Consider the following 5,577-nt stretch of genomic DNA (forward strand, 5'->3'; position numbering starts at 1 on the left):
GTGACCGCATACACGGACAGATTTTTGATCGTTTTGATATGTAATTATGCGACCAATATGCGGTCCGCATATCCATTATGCGGTCGCATATGCAACCGCATAACCTATTCCGGAGCTCCATTTTTAGGTTTTAAAACTCGACCCTACTTCGTTAAATACAAGCTTTGGGTCATTTTTGAGCAAAAATCTGATGTTTTAGAGAGAAGGGAGAGCGTTTTAGAGAGAAAGGAAAACCCTTGGCTAATTATTCATCAAGTCTTGCTCAAATCTTGGAAGATTAACAAGGAAAACCCACAAGTTCTTCATCTAAGGGGTAAGGTTCCATACCCTAGTTTTTAATTTCGAATTTGGGTAGAAGATGGTTGATTAGGAGTATGATTCATGGGTATGAGATTATTATTTATACATGCATGTACCAATAAGAATTGTGGGAAGATTGTTGAGCTAAAATAAGTAAGGATTGGGTTGTGCAGTGAAGGAAATCTTGTAGAAGAACCTTGTGGTTAAATTTGCACACTTAGTGTCTGATAAAATGCTCAAATGAGCTGAGACCATGGATATCTTCCTAATTATGGTTCAATTTTGTTATGTCTCAAAACAGATATGGATTGCTAAGAATTCCAGATCATTCTAGAGTTAAGGAATCTCGATTGGGGTATGTTGGCTAAACTTTCTCTCTTGGAATTGAATTCCATAATGTTTTTGTAAGTTTCAAAGTATGGATTACATATTAAAAGGTTATGGCTTTGAGTCGTGTTTCAATGAAAGATAGTATGCCAAATTGTGTGAGAAAATCTCAACATTCTTAAGACTCTTAATTGCTCATATGTGTACCTAAAGTCTTGATTTGGAAATGTCTTATCGTTCATAATCTATAAAGATGGTTGGAAGTGAAATAAGTTAATTGGGGATATAGAGTGTGGCCAACGTGCCAAGAATTTAAGTTATGATTGTGTCTAGTAGTGCAAATGATTTGAGAAGATGCGATAAAGAATGTGAAATGAGCCTCGACTCAATTGTTTAAAAATGACTTCGAAGATAGAATTGTGTAAAAGCTTTTGTACTAAATTCATGCCCATTAGTGGTTGCTTTAACTAATGCTTTGATTTATAAATATATCCAGTGTGATTCGAGTTCTATATACTCATGTGTTGAAATTGTACATTGTCATTTCTGGGGAAAAGCATTGCAAGAGTAAATGGTATATTGATTGTTTATGATTTTTCATGTGTGTTTCTATTGTTGGTTGGTATGCCTCATTCTTTGGGAAGAAACCATTTGTGTTTGAAGTTTCCATTTCAAATGGATTTGAAGTATATGATTTCTGAAATATCCTATATGTTGATACTTGATGGTGATCTTTGAAGTTGAAAGAGGTGAAAGTGTGGAATATGAAATACGGCCATCGTTCCAGGAATAAAGAATCTTGTGAATGGTCTAATGAGCCAAGGAAGTATTGTCATTATGAATGACTGGAAATACTAATGAAAATTCATAAAATGTGAAAGATGTTGAAGTGAGTACAATTGTATTTATGATATTTTTGTTTGCAAATCAAATCAAAACTATTTTTGGGAGCATCATTAGCAATACCGAGGAAGGGTGGGTCATAAGGCCCACACCTGAAACTACACATGCCAGTGTAGGGGTGGATTGGGACCTTTGGAAATTGTGATATTATTCCCCTTAATTGGGATGAAACTGGAACCTTTGTGGATTGGAAAAGTCAACTCACACGGCATATGTGAGAAGGCGGCCTAGCTGATCGGGTGGAGATCAGACGCCATATTGCGCATATAGTGGTACTACTCTTGGTAACAACTTTCTTTCATATCACATGTCAAACCACATTGTTGGTGGGGAGATGGCCTAGCCGATCGGGCGTGATCGGATTCCGTGCTAACAAAGACGGTGGTATAACAGTGCTAATGATCTCCCAACCAAAATTATATATGAAGTTCGTATTTTTAAAATTATTATGTCTTAACTGGACGTTTGGATATTGTTGATTGTGACTTGCTGTTTCTATGTGTTGCCTTTTCTTGTATGTGCATTCTATTTTGAAAGAGAATTTTTAGCTATACATACTAGTGCTGTTCGACAGTACTAACATCCCTTTTGCCGGGGGCTCTGCATCTTTAATAGATGCACGTGGTTCTTCAGCAGACGGCATTGATCAGTGATAGCAGTACACTTTTTTCAGCTGATTTGGTGAGCCCCATTTCATTTCGGGGTCATGTATCTTTTGTTTCTCATGTACTGTGTTTTGAGGTATAGCCGGGGCCTTGTTACCGGCATTTCCATATTACTCTTCTATTGTACTTAGAGGCTCCGTAGACAGGTTGTGGGTTATGGTTGATGTTGGGAATTGAACTAGAAATGTTGGTACTTGAAAATTATGTTTTTCATTAATTCTATAAACTCGTAATGTTTTGGAAATTATGAATGAAGATGCTAATGGGAATGAAAAGGAAGTTGTTAATAAAATCTTTTCAGTGATTATTAATGGAGTACATCTTGTCTTTATTCATGGATGAGTTTGGATAGAAGGAAGTCTAATAGGCTTGCTCGGCCGGGTTCTCTCGGTTGAGCGCCGGTCACGCTCCCTGAGTTTGGGACGTTACATTCGACCCCGATATCAAAAAGTCCACTTCCGGTCAAACTTCACAAAAACCTTCAATTTCCTAACTTTCGCCAAACAACTCCAAAATGACCTACAGACCTCCAAATCCACTTCCGGACGCGCTCCCAATATCGGAATCACCATACGGAGCTATTCTCAGACTTGGAATTCCAAACATACATCGATAACATTGTAATGTACTTCAACCCAAATTTATAAAATTCTTCCAAAAATTCCAACTTCCACAATAGGCGCTGAAACGCTCCCAGGTCATCCAAAATCCGATCCAGACATACGCCCAAGTCCGAAATCATCATACGAAGTTGTTGAAACCTTCAAAGCCCGATTCCGAGATCGTTTACTCAAAAATCCAACATTAGTCAATTCTTCCAACTTAAAGCTTCCGAAATGAGAATTTTCTTTCCAAATCAACTATGAACTCCCTGAATCTAAATTCCGACTATGTCTACAAGTCATAATACCTGAAGTGACGTTGCTCATGGCCTCAAACTGATTAACGACGTGCTAGAGCTCAAAACGATCGGTCGGGTCGTTACACTGTGTCTGGACTAATCATAATAAATTTCCTCGAGATGACATCCAAATGATCATCCAGATTATCTAAGTCAATAAAAATGTGTTTCGAATCATAAGCTCCAATTTTAATGATCCCATTACCTGGGAAGCTTTTGCAAATTCACTACGGATGATATCAATAGACGGCCGAATTCGGAGAAACTTTCCAACAATTGTCCATTTGTAGTTCTGAGCAAGGATGCCATTCTCCTCTTTGGTGAATATTATAGTGGGTTTACCATCGACAACCTCGAATGGTCTATGATGAAGCTTGACACGATTTCTTTCAGAGATAGAGGGTCTATTTCCTAAGGCCCCTTTGTAGGAGGTTTGCGCAGAGTTTTCAAGACCACCACTATTGAGCATGCCCCTATTTAAAGATAGAACATTTAGAGGTGGGAAATCCTTTAGGGGAATTGAAGAAGTAATTGCATAGTAGTTAATGGGTGAGGGGGGGTTGGTTGGATGGGAATTAAGTGTTGTGGGAGAGGGATGTAATAAATGATGGTGGAAGGTAGTTTGATAATCTATTAGGAAGATTTGGTGATGGTGGTGGGTCGGGGGGCGAGTGATTGCACCGGTTGGGCCATGTGCTAGTCGGAACAGTAAGAGATGGGGAAAGGGGGGGTAACGGTAATAAAAAGTAACAAATTTATTTTGTTCCTAGAGAGAAAGGGGCACTCTCTCTCTAAGATAATTTTTTGCAATAAAGGGAGTTCGTAAAATAGTTTGAGATGTTTATGGGGAGGGGGGATTTACTAGTAAAAGAGACTCAAAGAACATTGTAATTTTTATTTATTTATTGTACAATTTATATTGTTTCCATTTTTCACGTGAGGCGGTTGTTTTCAAGATGCCTTTTAGTGATTAATCAATTTCATGACACCTTTGATCGCTTCAATTACCACCCTGCAAATTTCTATAATTGTTTTATATTTTCCTATTGTGTGAACTTTAAAGTAACTTTTTAATTTTTCAAGTTATGATTTTTTTAATAATTTTACAACTTACACAAATAATATTATTTTAAAATGGAATTAAATTGTTATGAATTAAAAAAGAAATCATCTATCACGATAAGCCCACTAATTATAAACGAATCAAATTGTAGAACCAAAAATTTAATAATAGTACAAATTTTGACCCACTAACTCGACTATTTTAGATGAATATTTACATAATTATTTAGTTACACCCATTCCAAAAGTTGACAGAAGGACCACAAATGGGATGTAGTGGATGAATGTGATTTTTCTTTCCTTAACCAGAGGTCTCGAGTTCAAATTCTAGAGATATTCTTAGTAAGGAGCATTTCAACCTTAAATGGGACTTACGCGATGCGGATCTGAATTAGTGAGTTAGTGGGTCCCATAAATAGATGGTTAAACAAAAAAAAAGAAAAAGAAAAACCAGCCATAAATGTATATATGTATCATTAATTTCAAGAAACAATCTCATTTCTTACAGGATTATTTATTACTAATACAATAATATGTAATCTCTAAATACCATGCAAAATTCGTTCATTTAAGGAGTGGTCCCTCTCACATGCGTAAGTTATACGCAAACAAACTCTAAAATGTACTATATATATATCCAATTCATTTTTCGTCAAAACCTACTTTGCTTATCTTAAACTTTCCGCCGCTAAAGAAAATCTAAGAATCGGTTCAAGATAGAAAAATTCTTGGATCAACTTCAACTTTTTAACCAATGGCATCTCAAGGAAAACATTCTAAGTCAATCAAACAATAGCTTGAAGAGTGAGTTTCTATTTTCCTCGACATTTCTTGTTCTTCTCTCCATTTTTCTTATTAATCTTGAATGTTTTATGGCTCACATGCGTTTTTATTTTTTGGTTACTCAGGTCAAAGAGAGAGGCTGAGATGTTTGAGGTTGCGTATGGGGCTCTTCTTTGGGAATATTCGATACTAAAAGAAAGTATCAAAAATGCAAGTTGCTCTGTTTGTAAGGAGAAAATATCAGAATACCTCAAAGAAAAAGAAAAGGACCGAGTTGGGCCCAAGGAGAAACATCTTTATTTATTGTAAGAATTTATAACATATGATAATTGTAGTTCTTCGAAAAAATAAATTGTACTCTTATGGTATACTCTTACAAAAATTCGGCAATACTACAATGTTATGGCTTATTTTTCACCTACCTTGTTTTTTTTTTTTTTTTTAAAGTGTACATTTGTTATTGTTCACCAAAATTTAGACATCATAATTAATTTTCCCTCTATTAAGATGCAAATTTGTTTTCAAGATTAGATCTGACTCTAACTTTTTGATGGTTAATTCATTCTTCGTTGGGTATAATGGTGGGATTAAACAAGAATATCTCATGGGATTAGTTATCCACTTTTTATATTAAAT

The 5,577-nt window shown here is 35.8% G+C and overlaps 1 long non-coding RNA gene across 1 annotated transcript; it reads left to right on the top strand.

The window, feature by feature from the left end:
- The first annotated feature begins 4,819 nt into the window (after positions 1–4,819).
- LOC104100796 (uncharacterized) lies at positions 4,820–5,358 on the top strand. The gene is made up of 2 exons (XR_687326.4): positions 4,820–4,962; positions 5,067–5,358. It is a non-coding gene; the product is annotated as an uncharacterized lncRNA (long non-coding RNA).
- The last annotated feature ends 219 nt before the right edge of the window (positions 5,359–5,577 follow it).

This window comes from Nicotiana tomentosiformis, chromosome 2 (genome assembly GCF_000390325.3).
Source record: "Nicotiana tomentosiformis chromosome 2, ASM39032v3, whole genome shotgun sequence".
NCBI classification, from domain to species: domain Eukaryota; kingdom Viridiplantae; phylum Streptophyta; class Magnoliopsida; order Solanales; family Solanaceae; genus Nicotiana; species Nicotiana tomentosiformis.